Raw genomic sequence first — 20,832 nt, 5'->3', positions numbered from 1 at the left:
TGTGTTGGGTCTTTGTTGCTGCACGCAGGCTTTCTCTAGTTGTGGCAAGCGGGGGCTACTCTTCTTGGGGTGTGCGGGCTTCTCATTGTGGTGGCTTCTCTTGTTGCAGAGCAAGGGCTCTAGGCATGCAGGCTTCAGTAGTTGTGGTACACGGGCTCAGTAGTTGTGGCTCGTGGGCTTAGCTGCTCTGCAGCATGTGGGATCTTCCCGGATCAGGGCTCAAACCCGTGTCCCCTGCATTGGCAGGCGGATTCTTAACCACTGCACCACCAGGGAAGCCCTGAATCTCTTTTAAAGAGGTCAGTTACTTTGCATTCTTCTGAGGAGATAAACTTCCCAAATTTTTTCCTGATTCCTGCAGGAAATCTTTTCAGGGGGCTGTGAGTTGTCTGAGTCTTAGGATGATGCCCCTTCTCTTGTTCTTGGTATCTTTCCATAGGCTGTGGTTTTATGATTTGTGGTTTATTCTACATATCCTCTGGAGAAGTGAGATCTATCAGAGATCACACTTGAGTGTGCTTTTTGCCCTCAGTGCTGCTGTCCCTCCACTTGAGTGCTGGTAAGATCCACAAGTCAAATCTACAGAGAATGGCTGGTGGATGCACACTGCTCCTGGCCCAATTCAACAGGCTTTCATCAAATGTCTCTGCCGAAATAGGACGGAATCTGCTGTATCTATTCATTGGTGCTCTCCCACTCTGAACAGAGGTAGTTCGTAAGATTACACTCTCCAGCATGCACATCTCAAGGGCCCTTGCTTTCTCTCTTCTCCCACCTCTAGGACTCCACCAGAGGGTCAGTCACATCACAACGTAGTTGAGTGCTTGGTTATCTAGTGGCTCTTTAGTTATTAATTTGATCAAAATGTAAAGACATTTGCATTAACAAATGACATAAAGCCTCTGTTGATGTAGGGAAGGACCTAGGGTTCAATGTGTCTACCGTGACTTGGCATTCCATTCGTCTGAATTCTAGTATCTTCCAGAGTTCTAAGCACTTGGCCAGCATTGCCTGCAGTCCTCAAAACAACCTCCCAAGGCAAGTAGGAGGCAGGTGCTGTTGTCCGTGAACTTCACAGGTTAACAAAGGCACAGAGGGACCCAGTGATTCATCTACCCAGTTGTGGGCATCTGTGGTTCCCTCGCTTCCCCTCCAGTGTGTTTCCCTGTGGCATTTTGCTGTCAGCCTGCCCATCCCCTGAGGATAGTTGGGCTGTGGTGGAAGGTTAATCGGATGAGTCATTCAAACATCTGAATTGCCTTTCTGCTGCTTAGAAAATGCCCTTAACGCAGGCTGCCCTGATGAGCACTTGAGGTGTGGTGCTGAATAAAACTGCACACCACCCAGCCTGCCAGCAGAGCCGTATGTCACGTGTTTACCACTCAGACTCCATAAATCTTAATCCACTTCATCCTCAACAACAGCTTAGTCAATATGAAGTACTTCTAATAATAGCAGTAGCAGACAAGCATACACAATACCTGTCATCCTGAAGGTGCTGTAGGAAACTATGCACAGGTGTTTCTATGTCTGGTCATAACTTTAACGGTGCATCTGGAACCAGCTGCTCATGGTGAGGTAGATGGAAACATTTGGTAACCGGGAAGTCTCGGGGCTATACCTTAGGAATTCAGCAGAGAATATAACTAGGTCCAGCTGACCCCATTAGGCACATCACCTGTCGTGAACTTGCATTCCTAGGAGACGGGAAACCAGCATTTACCAAGCATGTTTTAAGAATCTTTTGGTTTACATGGAATGTAGAACTATAATGGGTCCAGCAGGTGCAGAGGGGAGCCAGCTGTGAAAGGGTTAATAGGTCAGGTAGCCTAAGAGCTAAGTTTAGAAACTCAGGAAGTGGTCATTTGTTGGACCTATGGAAATGGAAACTGGTAGGGGAGAGAGGAGAAGAGAGGGGAGAGAGAGAGAGTGAGAGAGAGAGAGAGAACCTCCTTGTTCCTGTTTCAGAGAAGGGGGGATTTAAATTATTGGTTGGAGAGATCATGAGCCTGGTGGGTTCCCAGGGAGTAAGGAGAGGAAACAACACAATTCATTGGCAAATGAAAATGAGGCTGGACTCTTATGGGATCCAGGAGGATTGTGAGGTACATTAGCCCTCCGCCTCATTCTGCAGATGAGATATGGTCTTTTGCCCAGAGCCACATTTCAAGTATGAGAGTCTGAGATAGAAGTAATAGGGCTTGGAGAAGACAGATGGTGCCAGGGAGAGAGGAGAAGAGAATTTGAGATTAACTAGTTGCTTCAAGTTCCTGAAATGGAAACATACATAACATATAGAAACAAACATAAACATACACAACATAAAAACATCTATGACTCTTCTAGGAGAAAATCTTGATTCCATGATTTTACTCCATAAATAAATCCACCTTGTCATTTATTTTGATAAATGAACTTTTACTCATGGATCCGTCTATTTATAAACATTTCCTAGTTTAGAATCTAACTGGTTTGAAGACTTACGTAAAACCTGTTCTTTACAGAAACTAATTTTGATCTCCACATTATGACAACTCAGTTTTTAGTCAACCACAGAAAGAGAAATAATCTTATAAGCGTAGGCCTGAAGTAGAAAACCACTGTAACATTTACGACACAAGTCATATTCCGGAGGGGAATATACTCAGTATCAAAAGAATTACAGGGCTTCCCTGGTGGTGCAGTGGATGAGAGTCCGCCTGCCGATGCAGGGGACACGGGTTCGTGCCCCGGTCCGGGAGGAACCCATGTGCCGTGGAGCGGCTGGGCCCGTGAGCCATGGCCACTGAGCTTGCATGTCCGGAGCCTGTGCTCCGCAACGGGAGAGGCCACAGCAGTGAGAGGCCCACGTACCGCAAAAAAAAAAAAAAAAGAATTACAGTGGGTAGGGCAGTTATCAAGTTTCACTTCCTTCTTCTTCAGTCATAATTTTACAGGAGTGCCATGCCAAGTCATAAAACCAGAATTACACACTGAATCGTACTCACAGGCTTGGGTATGATTTCAAGGGTTTCTGGAGTGACTATAAATATTTTCATTGACCTTAAGTGGCTACATTGTGCATTCCTTTTTTTTTTCCCTCCAAATTTGTACTCTGAGAAATTTCCCCCATTCAGAAAAGTTGTTGGAATAGTTTAGTGAACAACCATATACCACCCTCTTAGATTCAGCAATAGTTAATATTTTGCCATATTTTCTTTTTCTTTCTCTGGACATTAATTGAAAGTAAGTGTAGATATCATGGCATTTTACTCTTAAATACAAGCTTGACACTTGTCATGCCATGAGAAAGTGACAATTCTTTCAAGTCTTATTTAGAAAAGGGTGGGCAACATGAATCATCAACAGAACTTCTGGGAATGGAGGTTTCTAGCACTTAGGTAATTCTCATGCTAATTCTGTGATACCTGGTGCCATTTTACAAAGCATGCATAATAAATTTCATCTTGGTCGTTCTTGTTTCAACAATTTCAAAAGAGACAAAGCAAATCCATTTTAGTTCTGTACTTTCATGTCCATTTGCATCATTTCTTCAGAAACACCTCTTTATTACAGTGTCCTCTTGCACACACTAGAAGATAGAACTTGCTTTTTTCCTCTCAGCATACTAAGTACTAGAGTTATTTTACAATATTTATTTGGGGCTGTTAAGGAGAGAGTTAAGATCTTTCATTATTTACCTGTGACTTGAATCACAATAAAATACTTTCCAAGGTAAAACATGTTAAACGTCACATTAACGCTTGAGGAAGATTACAAGGCATTACTGTATGGAACATTATAATAATGGCTGTGTACTCCAGAAAAATAATTATATTCCTTTAATGCACTCATAATAGCTCTGCAATTTTTAACTGCTGTTTTGTTCCCAACCCATCTTGTACACAAATACAGAACTTAGTGCCAGTTTATCAGTGGCTAGATTATAGAAGAGAGAAATGATTCATTAGGAAGCTACAGATGTCCTGTCTTTGCTTCACAACACACCAGAGAAATTTAATTCAAAGTTCTAAAAAAAAATTTGATAGGCAGATGGGATATGAACTTAATGAACAAGCTACAGAACAACACTCTCTAATATGTCAACCCCCTCTCTGGCACTATCCTTTCTTTCTATCAACCCCCAATTCCTCATAACAGGTTAACAGGTGGCACCCATGACAAATCCTCAACAATAATGGTCTAAGACTGGACAAAAGCCATTGTAGTTGGACAATAATGATATAAAATAGAGTAAAAGCCAGCTGTTTTAGGTAAAAAGTAGTTTGGCTGTATATCAAGTGCCTGGGAACCTGGCTCTACATTTGTATGCCTTGTTTAGCCAGACATCCTAGTCCAGTAGTTCCCAAAGTTCAGGGTGTATGAGGATCACTGAGTGTCAGAATGCTGATTCCTGATTCCTTAGTCCTTAAGTCCTAGAGGTTCTGATTTGGAAGATCTGGAGTGAGGTCGAGGAATCTTCTTTCTGTTCAGTCTTCTGGGTGATTCTGATGCAGGCCACGATGGAACATGCTTTGACCTATACTGTTTCTAGCACTTAAGATGCCAAGAGGGTGGGTCATTGGTAAGCCTGATCCATTTATGTGTGAACTGATTTAATGCTTGTCTTTGCTGGTGGCCAGTGATAATGGTCTCCATCCCATCCAAGGTTAGTCAGAGGGAACAAGGGATCCATATCCTGCAACTAAGAACCACTGTGTGGGCTGATTCTGAAATGGATACTTTATTCTCCTGTCAGCCCAGAAACAAACTTCATATGACAGGATACCTGCCTAGTAGAACAGTTGACCCTTGAACAACACAGATTTGAACTGCACGGGTCCACTTATACACAGATTTTTTTTCAGTAGTAAAGACTACAGTACTAATATTGATTGGTTGAATCCATGGATATGGAACAGTGGATATAGAGGAACTGCCAATAAGGAGAGCCAACTATAAATTATACCCAGGTTTTTTTTACTGGGCAGAAGGTCAGCGCCCCTAACCCTTACACTGTTCAAGGGTCAACTGTATTTAAACAAGGCTGTGTGTGTCTGTGTGTCTCTGTGTGTGTGTGTGTGTCTGTGTGTGTGTGTGTGTGTCTGTGTGTGTGCATGCGTGCACCCACAGCTGTTAGACCCAAGATTAGTCTTTTAAGGGTTTAACCCACACTCTTAATACGGTTCTGCTATAATATGACACAAGACTTCATAAAAATCACCGTGCTATGCACAATAATAGTGCAATAAAACCCACAGGGCTTATGGGAAAAGATGCGCTCAGGGGGACAACACTCCAAAACCTCACCAGTGACACATTAAAAAAAAAAGATATAAGAACCTAATAAAAATGGTAGCACAGTTTTACACATGTTAAATGGTTAAGAAATTTATAAGTAACCTCTTTTCTGGCTGGAATCATGGAGGGTATAGAAGAGAAGGGAAAAAAGGTTTCTGCTATGCCAGATACCATCAAGAAAAAGCAAAGGAATTTTGCAGAGCTGAAGATCAGGCACCTGAGAAAGAAGTTTGCCCAAAAGATGCTTCAAAAGGCAAGGAGGAAGCTTATCTATGAAAAAGCTGAGCACCGTAGTAAGGAAAAGAGGCAGATGTACAGAAGTGAGATTCGACTGGCAAAGATGGCAAGAAAAGTGGGTAACTTCTGTGTAACTCTAGAACCCAAATGAGCATTTGTCTTCAGGATCAGGGTATCAACGGTGTGAGCCCAAAGAACTGAAAGGTGTTCCATCTTCTTTACCTTTTTCAGCTCCTCAATGGCACCTTTGTTAAGCTCAGTAAGGCTCAGTTAACATGCTGAGGACTGTGGAGCCATATACTGTATGGGATACCTGAAACAAATCAGTAAAAGAATTGATCTACAAGCGCAGTTATAGCAAGATCAACAAGAAGGTGATTGTCCCAACAGATAACACCTCGACTGCTCGATCTCTTGGTAAATAGGAAATCATCTGCATGGAAGATCTGATTCATGAGACCCATACTGTTGGAAAATGCAAACATCTTCTGTGGTCTTTCAAATTATCTTCTTCATAAGGTGGAATGGAGAGAAAGGCATTGCATTGTGTAGAAGGCAGAGCTGCTGGCAACAGGGGAGACCGGATCAACAGGCTTCTTAGAAGGATGAACTATGGTGCCTCCCATGATTATTTTTATAATCTGGTCAGTTAATAAACAATGACTGCTTTCAAGTTGAAAAAGAAAAGGAAATTCATAAATAATACAATAAATACGTCACTTTACCTTAAAAAAAAGATTTGAAATTTGTTTGAGGGAGTAGGCATTGGAAGGGTTGCAGCTTGTAATTCATTGTACAGCGGTAGGAAGGTAAGTTATCTAAAATCAGAGGAAAAATTTTAACACCAGTTGTGGATGGGCACAACTCAGCATACACAGTAAACTGAGGTAGCCGGTAGATATCTGAGGAGAGTGTGTGTGTGCATTTTGTGTATTCCCAGGTGCCTCGGTTCAGCTGGCTGGCTGATTTTCTGCTTTCACCTCGTGTTTCTTGCTCATAAGATCTCACATAGGCCAAGGCAAATTTCCATTATACTCATATGTTGTTTCCTAATATATCAATCACATTGGAACAGATTTGTGTTTTCAAGACAAGCATTATAGCAGACCTGACTGTACCTGTGAGGAGTTCACATCAGAAGTAATGGTTTTAAGTTGCCTAGATTCTGAGGGTAGCCAGGAGAGCATTACTGCCCTACAAGGAGTATTGTTTAAGAGGGTTTGGGGACTGGAAAATATGAAGGTAAAGGTAGTGGTGTTCCCTTCTATCTTCATGGCCATCCACATGGCCACGAAGGAACTCAGCATCTCATAGGTATTGTGTTATTCCATATTTTCATAGACTAGCCTAGATTAACAATTACCCAAGGGTTTAGGTTAGCTAGATGAAGAAAAATAAATAGCATTAGAGTAAGCTTCAGAGGACACACATTTTATTCTTAGCTCTGCAAGCTGTGTAACCTAAGGCAAGTCCCTTTATTTCGCTTGGATTCATTTCCTCATCTGTAAAATAAAGAAGTTGGACTATTTCATCTCTCGAAGATTCCTCCTGGCTCCAGTATCATGTGACTTTGAGGCTTTCTGTGTTGATTAAATGCAGAGAAAATGAACAGTTTTCGACCTCTTTAAAACTCTCCATGTGGCTCAGCAGTTTTTTTTCCTCATCCCAGGTTGTCTTCCTTGGTTATTTCCCAAAGTGAAAATTCCAAATTGTTTTTATTCTCAATCTCTGTTTCCACCAACAGATGGAATTTACTGAGGCAGATCAAGTTTGAGCTTGCAAAGCTCCTTTGTTTATTTTGTTAACAGCTTTATTGAAGTAAAATTGACGTACAATAAGCTGTACATATTTAAAGAATACAATTTGATAAGTTGTGACATGCGCATACAGCCATGAAACCATCACCACCATCAAGGTAATGAACATATCCAACACCCACAAAGGTTTTGCTCCTGCCCCTTGTAATCTCATCCTCCTGTTTCCTCCCCATATACCCAGGCAACCGATCTGCTGTCCTTCATTAGAGACTAGTGCATATTTTCTAGAATGTTATGGAAATGGAATCATCAGTCTGTACTGTTGTTTTGTCTGACTCCTTTCACTCAACATAATTATTTTGAGATTCATCCATATTCCTTTTGTTAATAAACAGGAGGAAAAAAAAAGGAGCCAGGTAGTACTCTATCATATGGCTATACCACAATTTGTTTATCCATTCACCTGTTGATGGACATTTGGGCTGTTTCCAGGTTTTCAGCCATTATATATGACTGCTATAAATATTTTTTTAAAAAGTCTTTCTGGGCTTCCCTGGTGGCGCAGTGGTTGAGAGACCGCCTGCTGATGCAGGGGACACGGGTTCGTGCCCCGGTCCGGGAAGATCCCACATGCCGCAGAGCGGCTGGGCCCGTGAGCCATGGCCGCTGAGCCTGCGCATCCGGAGCCTGTGCTCTGCAATGGGAGAGGCCGCAGCAGTGAGAGGCCCGCGTACTGCCAAAAAAAAAAAAAAAAAAAAAAAGTCTTTCTATGGACATATGTTTTGATTTCTCTTGGGTAAACACTTAGGAGTCGAAAGGTTGGATCACATATGGAAAGTGTATGTTTCACTTTTTAGAAACCACCCAACTATTTTCCAAAGTGGCTATACCATTTTACATTTCTATCCATGCTACATGAAAATTCCAGTTCTTCCATATCCTTGCGAAAACTTAGTATGGTCAGTAGTTTTAATTTTTGCCATTCTAGTAGGTATGTAATGATCCTTTAATTTGTATTTTCCCAATGACTGACAATGTTGAGCATCTTTTCATGTGCTTATTTTCCATCTGTTTATCTTCTTTGGGGAATGTCTGTTCAAATACTTTGCCCAATTTAAAAAACTGAGTTGTTTTCTATTTACTGAGTTTTCTGTAAATTGCAGTAAAATACACGCAACATAAAATTTACCATCGTAACCATTTTTACGTGTACAGATCAATGGCATTAAGTACTTTCACATCGTTGTGCTACTATCACCATCATCCATCTCCAGAACTCTTTCACCTTGAAAAACTGTAACTCTACCTATTAAATAATAACTGCCCAGTTCTCCCCAACCCCAGCTCTGGAAACCACCATTTTTCTTCCTATCTCTACGAGTCTGACTACTCTTCAGTATCTCGTATGAGTGGAATCATATGGTGTTTGTCTTTTTGTGACTGGCTTCTTTCACTTAGCATAATTCCTTCAAGATTCATCTACATTGTAGCATGTGTCAGGATTTCCTTTCTTTTTAAGGCTGAGTAATATTTCATTGTATGTATATACCACATTTTTCCATTCCTTTGTTGATGGACACTTGAGTTGCTTTCACTTTTTAAAAAATAATTAATTTTTGGCTGCGTTGGGTCTTTGTTGCAGTGCCCAGGCTTTCTCTAGTTGCTGCGAGCGGGGGCTACTCTTCTGTTGCGGTGCGTGGGCTTCTCATCGTGGTGGTTTCTCTGTTTCGGAGCACAGGCTCTAGGCGTGCGGGCTTCAGTAGTTGTGGCACGCATGGGCTTAGTTGCTCCACGGCATGTGGGATCTTCCCCAACCAGGGCTCGAACCCGTGTGCCCTGCACTGGCAGGCAGATTCTTAACCACTGCGCCACCAGGGAAGTCCCTGCTTTCACTTTTTGGCTTACTGTGAATAACGGGCTATATATGAACACAAATGTAGAAATATCTTTTTCAGTCCCTGCTTTTAATTACTGAGTTCTGAGAATTCTTTATATATTATGAATACAAGACCTTTATCAGAAATACGATTCACAAACATTTTTTCCTAGTCTGTGCCTTTTAATTTTCTTAATGTATTTCAAAGAGAAGTTTTAAGTTTTTATTTAATCCAGTTTATAACTGTTGTCTTTAGATCTAAGAAATTTTTGCCTAACTTGAGATCACAACGACTTGGGAACTTCTGGTTTTGTTTTTTATTTTTTCCCTGCAGAAAGCTTTATTGTTCCCACTTGGTTCAAAGCTCGGTAAAAGGCTCCAGGGTGGTTAAAATGATGCCTAGTGGCTGCAGAGAAAGGCTTCAGGCAGAAGCCCTGACAAAGAGGAGCTCCTCAAAGGCCGCTTGGGTCCAGAGGCTCTGAGTCGCGCTTGAGGGTGAGCCTTGAAAAGAAACTCGCCCAGCCCAACCTGGGGGCCAGGCCAGCCTGTGAGGTTAGTCAGGTGGTCGCCCATCTTCTTGATGAGTTTCACCTGCTCTTCTAGGACGTGACTCTCCAGGAAGTCACAGAGGTGGGGTCTGCCGGGGCAGGGGCACGCAGATCCAAAAGGGCCTGGTTCAAGTTCATCTACCTGAGAACGGCGGCTTCCATCACGTCCTGGGGGTTTACGCCGCTTATCTTGAGATGGCGTCTGCAGGTCCCGGAAGAGGGCGTGGCTGCTCTGCTCGTTTTGCATTTTCAAGAGACGCTAGGCGCCCTCGCGCTTCTGCTCCGCCAATTCGCGGAGGAAGGGGTCCGTGCCCTCCAGAGCCACATCCTCCTGGTGGAAATAGAAGCCCAAAGAGAGCTAAGTGCCCGCAGATGCATGTTGACCAGGGGGTAGACGGTGGTCTCCACCTGGGTAGAATAATTCTGACGAATCTGGGAGCTCGTGGTGTTGGCTGGTCCTAGAGGCGGAGGGTAGCTAAGGGGTTGATTCTGACGGTTGCGACTGGAGAAAAGGTCGGAGGGTGCTACGAGGCTGGAGGAAAGGGCGTCCCTGGGCCTGTTCTGTCCAAATGCTACTGAAGCAAGAGACGGATCCACAGGACCCTCTGGCCTTGTGAACTGCGGAACTTCTGATAGACGTGTTTTAAGACACATTTTATAGTTTTAGGTTACAATTGGTACTATGATCCATTTCGAGTTAATCTTTTAAATGATACAAGGTGTGGATCAGAATTCATTTTTGTGTATAGGAATATCCAGTAGCTCCAGCATCATTTGTTGAAAAGGCTATCTTTTCTTGACTGCATTGCTTTTGTATCTTTGTAAAAAGCAGTTATTCATATATGTGTAGGTCTCTTTGTGGACTCAGTCTATTTTACTGATCTGTTTGTCTTTCCTGATGCCACACTATCTCGATTACTGTAGCTTTATGATGTCTTGAAATGAGGTAGCATTAGTCCTCCAATTTTGTTTTCCTTTTTCAGAGACACTTTGGCTATTTGAGATTCTTTGCATTACCATATGAATTTTAGAATCAGCTTGTCTGTTTCTACAAAAAAGCTTGCTGGGTTTTGATTGGGATGGTGTTGAAACTATAGATCAATTTGAGGAGAATTGACATCTTAACAATACTGAGTTTTCCATGAACACCGTACCTCTTCCATTTATTAAAGTCTTCCTTAATTTTTCTCAGCAATGTTTTATAGTTTTCATTGTACATAGCTTGCATATTTTTGGTCAGATTTATCCCTAAGTATTTCATATTTTTATGCTATTTTAAATGTAAATTTTAATTCATTTCTAATTGTTAATTGCTAGTGTATAGAAATACAATTGTTTTTTCTATATTGATCTTGAGTCCTGCAACTTGTTAAAACTCATTTAGTTAATTAATTAATACAATTTTTAAAGTTTACTTTCCATTTATAGTTATTACAAAATATTGGCTATATTCCCTGTGTTGTGCAATACATCCTTGAGCGTATCTTACACCCAGTGGTTTGTACCTCCCACTCCCCCACCCCTATATTGCCCCCCTGCCCCACTGGTAACCACTAGTTTGTTCTCTATATCTGTGAGTCTGCTTCTTTTTTGTTATATTCACTAGTTTGTTGTATTTTTTAGATTCCACATATATGTGATATTATACAGTATTTGTCTTTCTCTGTCTGACTTACTTCACTTAGCATAATGCCTTCCAAGCCCATCCATCTTGCTGCAAATGGCAAAATTTTGTTCTTTTTTATGGCTGAGTAGTATTCCATTGTGTGTGTATGTGTGTGTGTGTGTGTGTGTGTGTGTGTGTATGTATTGCTTAGGTTGCTTCCATATCTTGGCAATTGTAAATAATGCTGCTGTGAACATTGGGGTGCATGTATCTCTTCGAGTTAGTGTTTTTGTTTTTTTCAGATATATACCCAAGAGTGGAATTGCTGGTGCTAAACTCATTTGTTAATTCTAGTACCTTTTAAATAAACTCCATCTGATTTTCTACATAGAGAATCATGTCTTCTATAAATAAAGACAGTTTTACTTTTTTCTAATCTGGCAGCTGTTTCTTTATTTTGACCGTATTGTACTGGTTAGACCCTCCAATATAACGTTGAATAGAAATGTCAAAAGTGCATATCTTTGTCTTATTCCTGAACATATGGGGGTACATATTCAATATTCACTATTAAATATGGTGTTAGCCGTAGGTTTTTTGTAAAGGCACTTTATCAGATTGAAGAAGTTCTCTTCTCTTTCCAGTTTGCTGAGAGTTTTTTCTTTTGTTTTTTAAAGAATTGATGATGGATTTTGTCGAATACTTTTTCTGCATCTATTGAAATGACCATACAGGGTTGTTGTTATTTTAGTTTTTAGCTTAAAAAAAATCCTGTATGGTGAGTTAAGTTGATTGATATTTGAATGTTAGACCAATTTTGCATTCTTGGGCTAAGCACCGTATAATGGGGATACATTGGGATAAACTCTATGTAATTATGATGTATTATCATTTTTTATATATAGTTGGATACAAATTACACTTAAAATTTATTTGAAATTTTTGCATCTGTGTTCTTTAGTGATATGGGTCTGTAGTTTTCTTTTCTTGTAATATCTCTCTGGTTTTGGTATCAGGTTTATGCTGGCCGCATAGATGAGTTAAGAAGTATTCTATCCTCTTATTTTCTGGAGAAGTTTGTGTAGAATTAGTGTTATTCCTTAAATATTTGGTAGAATTTGATAAAGACATCCGGCCCTGGACTTTTCTTTGGGGAGGATATTTAACTATAAACTCAATTTCTTTAATAGATATAGGGCTATACAAGTTATTTACTTCTCCTTGAGTAAGCTTTGGTAGTTTGTAGAATTTCTCCATTTTATTTTATTTTTTATTTTTTCTGTATTTTCTTTATTTATTTTTGGCTGCATTGTGTCTTCATTGCTGCTCATGGGCTTTCTCTAGTTGGGGCGAGCGGAAGCTTCTCTTTGTTTTGGTGCGCAGGCTTCTCATTGCGGTGGCTTCTCTTGTTGCGGCGCACGAGCTCTGGTCACAGAGGCTTCAGTAGTTGTGGCACACGAGCTCAGTAGTTGTGGCTCGAGGGCTCTAGAGTGCAGGCTCAGTAGTTATGGCACATGGGCTCAGTTGCTCTGCGGCATGTGGGATCTTCCCGGACTAGGGATCGAACCCGTGTCCCCTGCATTGGCAAGCAGATTCTTAACCACTGTGCTACCAGGGAAGTCCTGAACTTCTCCATTTTATTTTCTAAGTTGTTGAATTTATTGGCACAAAATTATTCGTTATATTTTCTTATTATTCTTTCAATACCTTAGACTCTCTAGTGATACCACTTCTCTCATTCTTGATACTGGTCTTCTTTCTTTTTCTTTTTTATGTCTTCTTTCTTTTTCTTTTTCTGATCGATCTGGCTAGAGGTTTATTGATTTTAAAGAACCATCTTTTAGTTTTACTGATTTCTATTGTTTTCCTGTTTTCTATTTCATTGATTTCTTCTTGATTTTTATCATTTCCTCTCTTTTGCTACTTTGGATTTCATTCATTTTTTCCCCACTAGTTTCATAAGGCAAAAGGTGAGGTATTTGGTAGCATAAATTTCCTCCTAAATACTATTTTAAGGGCTCTGTTAGATTTCTGTTGCTTTTGTAACAAATTTCCACAAACTTAATGGCTTAAAACAATACAAAATTGTTCTTTTAAAATTTTGGAGGTTAAAAGTCCAAATTCAGGGACTTCCCTGGTGGTCCAGTGGTTAAGACTCTGCGCTCCCAATGCAGGGGGCCTAGGTTGGATCCCTGGTCAGGGAACTAGATCCCGTATGCATGCTGCAACTGAGATTCCACATGCTGCAACTGAGAAGTCTGCATGCTGCAACTGAGAGTCCGCATGCCACAACTAAGAGTGTGCATGCCGCAACTAAGTCCGCATGCCACAACTGAGAGTCCGCATGCCGCAACTAAGACCCGGCGCAGCCATAGATAGATAAATATAAATAAATAAAGTCCAAATTCAGATTTATTGAGCTAATGTCAAGGTGTTGGCAGAGCTGGTTCCTTCTGGAATCTCTGAGGAGAGAATCTGTTTCCTTGCCTTTTTCATCTTCTAGTGACCTGTATTTCTTGGCTTGTGACCCCTTCCTTCGTCTTCAAAGTACACAACCCCCACCTCTGCTTCTGTCATTATATTACCCTGTTCTCTGACTCCTCCTTGGTTCCTCTTATAAGAATTACTGTGATCACACTGGCCTACTGGAATAATTCAGGATAATCTACCCATCTCAAGATTCTTAGCTTGATCACATCTGCAAAGTCTCTTCTGTGATATAAGGTAACATTGACAGGTTCTGGAGATTAGGATGTATATATATTTGGGGGCCATTTTTCACCCTACCACTGAGGCATCCCATACATCTTGATATGATGTGTTTTTGCACTCAGTTCAAAAATATTTTCTAATTTCCATTTTGATGTTTTGTCCCATTAGTTATTAAAAAGTGTGTTATTCCGTTTTCAATTGCATGGAGGTTTCTGTTACTGATTTTTATTTTAATTCCAGTGGTCACAGAATATACTTTTTATGACTTGAGTCATTTAAAACTTATCAAGACTTGCTTTATGCTCCAGAATATGATGTATCTTGGTAAATATTGTGTGTGCCTTTGAGAAGACTGTGTTTTCTACTGTTTTCAGGTGGGGGGCTTCTATAAACATCTGTTAGGTCATGTTGGTTGACAGCCTTGTTCAGGTCTTCTATAGCCTGACTGACTTTTTCTGTATTTGTCCTATTAATTATTGAGAGAGGGCTGTTGAAATCTCTGACTGTGATTATGGGGTATCTACTGTTCCTTGTAGTTCTATCAGTCTTTTTCCCCATCTTATTTATTTTTATTGAAGTATAGTTGACTTACAATATATTAATTTCAAGTGTATAACATAGTGATTTGATATTTTTTATAGATTATACACCATACAAAGTTATTATACAATAATATTATTGGCTATATTCCTTGTATTGTTTTATCAGTTTTTGCTTCCTGTTTATTTGAAACTCTGCTCTTAGTTGCATAAACGTTTAAGATTGTTATGTCCTTGTGGGTAGATTGACCCTTTATCATTTATGAATTGAATTTATATGTCCCTGGCAGGATTCTTTGCTCTGAAACCTTCTTTGTCTGATATTAATATAGGCTTTCCAGCTTTATGTTGATTAGTGTTAGCCTGGTATATCTTATTCTGTCCTTTTACCTCTAACCTTTTGTGTCTTTAGAGTTAATATGCATTTCTCATAGGCACTATATAGTGAATCTTGCTTTTATAATCAGTTGGATAATTTCTGCCTTAAAAAAGAAAAACTAATAGAATTTCATTTTTGAGCAGTTTTGAATTTACAGAAAAATTGAGCCAAAAGTACAGAGGGTTCCTATATATCCCTTTACTCTCCTCCCCTCGCTTTCCCTATTACTAACATCTACTATTAATGTAGTACATTTATTACAATTTGTTGTACTCTGTTCCGCTTGCTGTAACAAAATGCCATGGACTGGGTGGCTTAAACAACCAAAATTTATTTCTCACAGTCTGGAAGCTGAGAAATCCAAGATCAAGGAAGGTGCTGGTCTGTTCAGTCTCTGGTGACGGGCACCCTTCCTGGCTTGCAAATGTTGCCTTTTTGCTGTGTGGTTACAGGGCGTTTCCTGGGCGCAATTAGAAAGGGAGCAAGAGGCAGCAAGAGAGAGTGAAAGCAGGAGTGAGAGAGAGGATGAGATCTCCTCTTTCTCTTCAGGCTAGAGTTCTGTTGAGTTGGAGCCCCACCCTTGTGACCTCATTTAACCTTAATTACCTCCTAAAGACCCAGATCTCCAGATATAGTCACACTAGGGGTTAGGGCCACAGCATATGAATTTTGGGGTGACAAAATTCAGTTCATTACAAAACTGATGAGCCAATATTGATACTCTGCCATCTCTGTCTTTTAATCAGGGTGTTTAAACCATTTACAGTTGTGATTATTGATATAGTTAGATTTAAATTTATCATCTTGCGATTTGTTTTTTATTTTTCCCATGTGTTTGTTTTATCTGAATAAGGTTTCTTTTATCTGAATAAGCCTCCTTTATCTGAATAAGCCTTCTTTGTTTTATTTTATTTTATTTTTTCTGAGTTCCAGCCAACTCCTTTTATTTATTTTTAAATTTTTATTGGAGTATAGTTGGTTTACAATGTTTTGTTAGTATCTGCTGTACAGCAAAGTGAATCAGTTATACATACACATATATCCACTCTTTTGTAGATGCTTTTCCCATATAGGTCATTAGAGTATTGAGTAGAATTCCCTGTGCTCTACAGTAGGTTCTTATTGTTATCTATTTTATATATAGTAATATGTATATATCAATCCCAGTCTCCCAATTTATCCCTGCCCTCCCCCATTCCCCCCAGTAACCATAAGTTTGTTCTTTAAAAGAACTCATGGTTTTTGTCCTGCTTTCAGCCACTAGGCTTGGGGCTGGATTGTTGCCCTCTAGCCCCAATCCATTCTTCATCTCAATGACCTGCTCATCTCCTGCCAGGTCATGTAGCTGATGGTCCAATATGTTTTACCTCTAAAACTGACAGAAATCAGACAAGGATAATATTGAAACATTTTGGAATGTCATTTTAAGGTTTTATAGAATTTGGTTCAACCCGCTTCTCCACCTGAATTTCCCATATCCTTCAGACACTCTCTGTATTTTCTCCTCAGCCTTATATCTAATTGTGTTCATATCCTAAATTTCTTTATCCTCAGGGTTTCTTCCCTCCTGCCTTACATTTGATCACGCTTTCCCCTTTAAATACAAGTCTTTTTTCTCAGCTCTTTGTATGATGAAATCTTACGGACCCTTAAAGACTCAGGTTCATGTTACTTCCTTATAAAGCCTGACCTGGCCTCCTACCCCACTCCACCCACGAAGAAAAAGGTTCCCTTCACTGGGTTCTCAGAATGCTTTGTAGGTGTGTCTGTTGCAGCACGTTTCACATTATATGTAGTAAGGTCCCCACATGTTTGTTTCCCCCACCCCAAAAATATATGTGGGCTCTGTAGCCTCAAGATTTTGGAGCCCAATATATATTTTTTAAAAGTCTCTTTCAGATTGTTCTTATATAAGTCAAGATTCTTGGTTGTAAGCAACAGAAATAGACTTCAGTTTTGCTTGTTTGTTTGTTTGTTTTTGCTTCCCTGCTAGCTTTATTGAGGTATAATTGACAAACAAAGTTGTAATATGTTTAAGGTATACAACGTGATGTTTTGATAGTATGTATACATTGTGAAATGAATCCCACAATCAAGTTATTTAACACATCCATCACATTGCATAGTTACCTTTTTAGTGTGTGTGGTGAGAATGCTTAAGGTCTTTTTGTGGTTCCATTCCACACAGTTAGATTTTAAGAGTGGTCCCACTATTCTCAGAACTGATCCAAGTGGCTCACTCTGCTTAAGTTATACAACTTGGCTTATGAAGAACATATACTTTCCTAGTGGGAGTCTGGGATTTGGGTATGAGCTAGGCAGAGGATACCTACATGACGAAGCCCCCAATTAACATCCTGGGCACTGAGTCTCCAATGAGCTTCCCTGGTACACAGCATATCACATGTGTTGTAACAAATCCTTGCTGGGGGAATTGTGTCCTGTGTGACTCCGCTGGGAAAGAACTTTTGGAAAATTTTACCTCATTTCCTCCTAACTTCACCCATGTGCTTTTTCTCTTTGCTGATTATGCTTTGTATCCTTTCAGTGTTAATAAATCCTAGCCATGAGGACAACTATGTGCGAAGTTCTGTGAGTCCTCCTAGCAAATCACTGAAACTCGACATGGTCTTGGGAACCCTTGATGTGGGAGACATCTCTTCAAGATAGTTTTATAATGCCTTTTCTAGAGCCCTAAAGGTTTCATTGGTTCTGGAAAGTTTCTAGGTTAATCTTTTGGTTTGGTATTCCCTCTTCCACAGGGTAGTATGAATTTGTAGCCTCCCACACTTGTGGCACAGATTCGGGGTTCTGATTTCTGATGGATGTCACTTTCCTTTGGTAGAAAATGAGCTTCGTTGACACTTCCCTGGACAGTGGTCAGTGTCTTTCCATTTCCTTGTCATGGGCAGAGCAGCTTTGTGAGCCATGGCTTTTGTGGGAAGCCCAAATCCTCGCCTCTCATCCCCATGAAACCACCAGTGCCCCAGTTGTTGGCCTCTGAGGCCTATATTGATTTATTAATCTTCTCTTGAGAGGTTTGGCTGCAGCTCCTGTTTTGTTTCTCTGGCACCTGCGGATTTCCTTTACTTACTTTCAAGCTTAGCATGTATTATACTTTTTTGGTTAGACTTTTCTTTTTTTGCCAGCAATTTTAATGCTTAAGGGTGATTCTATTATATCAGCTCTATACAACCTATTGCCTCGAAATTGGAACTATATCTTTCTCATCTTGAGTCCTCTTTAGCGTGGAACCCAGACAAGATATGTGGAAGGGATTAACAAATGTTGAATGTGTGAATAAATGGGTCAGACACAACTTTGTTGATCCCTCTCACCCCTAGTTTTGTTTCTCCATAGATTTATATCCACAATCATAAAATCTTTGGTCATAGCAGGTCTCCTTGTTCATGACCTAAAACAAAATGAGAAAAACTAATGTGAAAATCAAGAACTTTCCCAGTTTGTGGGCATTGCCCTTCCCAGTCAAGATTATAGACACTGACCTGAGTATGTATGCCTAAGTAGTAGTAAATGCTCCCAATCCTTGAAGGTATAGCAGAAATAAACTCTGGCTGTTGCCATTCCACTGAGGTATCATCTCAGAGGGGCTATGATGACTCTCCCATTGCACTTAAGGGCGCAGAGAGGGCTCTTGGAGGGATGGGTCGTGGATTGCTGTCATTTAACAGAGGCTTCTCATACCACATTGTGTGTACGATGCAGATTCACTTATGGAATGACAAGAGTCAAAAGAATCTTGTCTGGGATCATCCACGATCATAATTCTTCTAATTAGCTCTGTCCAGGCTACCCTGGATACTATGCAGAAAAGGGCTATTAGTTTTTCCAAATTGTGGATGCATGAAAGTGACGCTCGTCTAATGACTTGCTGGGACTCTGGAGAAGAGGGTGGGCTAGAATAGACAAGACTGACATAATGGCTAAAGAGAAGAGCTAAACAAATTGGGGATAAATAGTAGAGGTAAATAATAAAAGTCTGGAACCCAGGCAGTGAGTTGCGGCTGGGACTCCTGTTAATACCATCTCAGACTACACCATGTACATCTCCGTCATAGTAATTGTCACCACAGCAGAATAATCATTTGTATAGTCATTTGTTAATAGTCTTCTTCACATAACAATAAATTCCATGAGGAGGCAGACTGTGTCTGTCTTACTCAACCCAAGATATACAGTGCCAGACACTGAGTAAATATTTGTTGAATAAATGAAGGGAGTCATGAAATCAACCTATGTTGGGTCTTTCTCCCCAGTCCTTTCCTGAATCCAGATTGAATTTTGTTTGGAATCTCCAAACTCACTGACCACCGACAGTTCCATTGATAAGCTCAGCCCCACCTCCCACCCCCAATTTCACCTCTGTACTGGTCAAAGCAAAGGAGTTAAGCTCTTTGTTTTGTTCCATTTCATTTTGTTTTTCTATTTTCATTTTGGTTTGGCTTGATTTTGTAACTTCCAAACCAAGGTAGTGAAAACATCCAAGATACAGAGAAAAATAAAAGCAAACACCATTGTATTTATAGTTTTATAGTGGTTATCTCTGACACAAGGTAACCACAGAAAAGAAATCCAAAACTTTCTTTCTTTCTTCCTTTTTAACCACGCACCATTGTGCCAATCAATCACTTCAGGCCTTTAAATTTTGACCCAGGTGGCAGATGGGCAACCTTTTCTTTGTGGTTAACCTCTTAAAAAAATAAGTACTGAGGTATATGGGTTTTGGAATTTTCTTTCTAAAATTCACTGCTACATATTTACAATGAAGTGCTTCTCTCTGGGCTGACACTGACAGAAATTATCTTTGAGTAAGTAATATTTGCTCTAAGTTGATAGATATTCTTAATTTTAACGTTTGAGGGAAAGGGTATGATCTAACTCCATAAGACACAGTTTTTTCGGTATTCAATTCAGTGATAGGGTAAATAACATTTGTATTTAAGGGGATTTAGTGTGACCATCCATTCCTTTTAAAGAATCACAGTCTGTAAATTTGAAGAACGGGCTCTAATTTAGAATACCAGAATTTGTGGCCAGCTCTGCCCCTAATTGGGAACATTGATTGGTTAATGTACTTTACAAATCTGACTGGAGAAATTCTCAAGATGGCTTTTGTTCATACATTTATTGAATATCTACTGTGTGTCAGGTACTATTCTATATACGATGTGTGATTCACAGATTCTTATCTATTACTATAAATAATATATAGGCACAAAACCTGTAGCATAAGTCATAGTATGATGCGTCAAAAGAGAGGTAAAGTGCTAAAGAGAGTTCAGAGAAAGCTGAGAAGTAAATAAGGAGAGCTTGTGGTTAAGGTTACCTGAAAAATGAAGAGTATTTCAGCAGATAAAGATGGGAGTGGAGGCAGAAGGAGCATCGGCACAGCCTCAGAAAGATTAGGGCAGTTCACCGGGGCTGGTATGATAGGTACACAGAGGGGAAAGGAGGATGTACATCTGGAAAAATGGGATAGGGCCAGAAAACGTAGGGTATTGAATGCTAGTCTAATGAATCTGAACTTAATATCCCAGTGATAATAATAAGCCATTGAATAATTCTGAACAGAAAACAAACAGGAAGGCTTTGATTAGGGCAATAGCATGATTAATATCCTACATTTAAGTCATTGCTTTCCAGATCAGGTGGATCTCTAAAATCAGCTTGGGGAGTTTATTTTTTATTTATTTTTATTTTTATTTTTATTTTATATTGGAGTATAGTTGATTAACAATGTTGTGTTAGCTTCAGGTATACAGCAAAGTGATTCAGTTATACATATACATCTGTCTAATTTTTTTTAAGTTCTTTTCTTGGGGAGTTTCTTTCCTTCCTTCTTTCCTTCTTTCCTTCCTTCCTTCCTCCCTCCCTCCC

At 40.0% G+C, this 20,832-nt stretch overlaps 2 pseudogenes; one reads left to right on the top strand and one right to left on the bottom strand.

Moving 5' to 3' along the window:
* The first annotated feature begins 5,401 nt into the window (after nucleotides 1-5,401).
* Nucleotides 5,402-6,170, top strand: LOC136120163 (large ribosomal subunit protein uL30 pseudogene; annotated as a pseudogene).
* A 3,432-nt stretch (nucleotides 6,171-9,602) lies between these two features.
* On the bottom strand, nucleotides 9,603-10,352 carry LOC136120162 (ferritin light chain pseudogene; annotated as a pseudogene).
* Nucleotides 10,353-20,832: the final 10,480 nt, after the last annotated feature.

This window comes from Phocoena phocoena, chromosome 3 (assembly GCF_963924675.1).
Source record: "Phocoena phocoena chromosome 3, mPhoPho1.1, whole genome shotgun sequence".
NCBI classification, from domain to species: Eukaryota; Metazoa; Chordata; class Mammalia; order Artiodactyla; family Phocoenidae; genus Phocoena; species Phocoena phocoena.
Note: the sequence above shows the minus strand (reverse complement) of the source record. Positions and strands in the feature narration are given on the sequence as shown.